This window comes from Colobus angolensis, unplaced genomic scaffold (genome assembly GCF_000951035.1).
Source record: "Colobus angolensis palliatus isolate OR3802 unplaced genomic scaffold, Cang.pa_1.0 Scaffold173, whole genome shotgun sequence".
Taxonomy (NCBI): Eukaryota; Metazoa; Chordata; class Mammalia; order Primates; family Cercopithecidae; genus Colobus; species Colobus angolensis.
Window position 1 is genome coordinate 649,842 of NW_012114855.1, and position 1,938 is coordinate 651,779.

Here is a 1,938-nt window from a genome sequence, read left to right on the forward strand (position 1 = left end):
GGGGTGGGCCCAGGGGGTGTCATGCATTTTGCTTTTCAGACTCAGAATTGGCTCTAATGAAAGACCTATTGGATCTGAAGTGTAGCTCCTCACTATCCCCTAGATTGTCATGGGAAGATCTCTGAGGAGCTCACAGAGAAGGCCAGGGAAGAGACTGTGTATGCAAAGCTTCAGGCTGATAGAAGAACAGCGAGTTAGCATTATCTGAATGGTTCTGTGTAGCAAATGCACCTTGGTCTCTGGCTGCTGGGTGGGCACTCCTTCCAGACACTGATTCAGTTACGAAAGACTGGCTTCTCCATCCTTGCAGCAGCTACAGGTCTAGGACAGGATGTGCGTGGGGTGAGAGGGCTAGCCAGGGTACCTGTCTTCGAGCATCGAGTCATAGCCTTCCCTTCAACTGGCTGTGCTTGCCCAGTCTCATAGACAGGCTACCTGCTTCCGTTTCCTATTCAACACATCACTTCTCAGCTACACTAGCTACTGGAGCTACTGGAGCTCTGTCCTGACTCTCAGCCTCCCAACTATTTTACTACCTCTTAACAGTCCCTTGGTGACCTGGCCCTGCTGCTGGTATCTTTGCTGATGACTGCCATATAGGCATGGCATAACCACTGGCTCTGAGTATCACACATGCAAGGGATCAGAACCACTGGTCTAAGTTGTTGAGCTCCTGCAGATAAGATGTATTAGATCACAGGATGCCACGGGGGCTGACTCCATGCTCTGCTTCCTAGACGTCTTCCTCCCCATCCCTACTGGCGTGTGCTGTGCTCTTTCCTGCATTGACTGTTGCTAGTCTGAGCTATGAGGGCATTCAGTGCTGGATGCAAGGGCTACAATGCTGATGAGAACAAGGCCCTCAGCTTCACTGGGCTACAGTCCATTGGGGGACTGATATGTTCACAATTGACCAGAGTACGACTTGAGGCAGAATGGGAGATGTAAAAACAAATGTCCTGGGGGTCATAGTGAGAATGTGGAGGGCAGAGAGTGGTATATTCTGATCAGGGATAGTGAGGCTCCTGCTCCCTCTGCCACCGTCTCTGCCCACTCTTCCCCCTGCTCACTTTGCCCCAGGTGTGCCCCTTCCCTGCTGTTTCTTGAGCACACCCAGCAGGATTTGCATCCCTAGTGTCTGTGTGTGTCCCTCCTTTGTTTCATTCATGTCTCTATGCAAATGTCAACCCTTTCATCAGAGAAGTCTCCTTTAACCTCTGTCTACAGAAGTTCTGTTCTATCTCTGTTATGCTCTGTCGCCATACATGGCTTATTCTTTCTAGCACATTTCACTATTTTATATATGATGGATGTTTATTTGTATATGTGTTTATTTTTTGCTTCTTCCAACTAGAATGTGAGCTCCATCAGGGCAGGAATTTAATATCATTTTCTGCTGAATTCCCAGCACCTGGAAGGGGACCTGGCACATTCTAGGGGCTAAACGGATACTTGTTCAATGAATGGGTGAACAATACAAAGGTTCCAAGCAGATAGTAGACGCTAGGCTCACCTTGACAACTGGGTGGGATTGAGTTGGGTAGGCATTCCAGGAGGAAGCATTAGCCTAGGCAAAAGCATGGGAGCCAAGTGCAGGAGAAATACAGCTAGTGACAGGTAATTGAAGGATGAAGAAATGAGGGTTGGTGGCCAAATAAGGAAAAGAAACTCTCACTCACTCTGTGATTGTTTTGGTCGCCCACCCATCCACCTCTCGCACTTCCTCTTTTCCTCCATTCCAAACACTGCACGTCCCTCAAGGCTCAGCCAGAGCCTTACCTCTGTAATAAACCATCAGGCACATGCTTTGACATCTCATACATTTTGGTGACAGTCCTGCCTTTGTCACTGACAAGCTGTGTGACCTTGCAGGCAGTATTTCTTCTTACAGCCTGTGTGACTCTTACAAGCTGTGCCACTCATGTAACTGCTACCTGC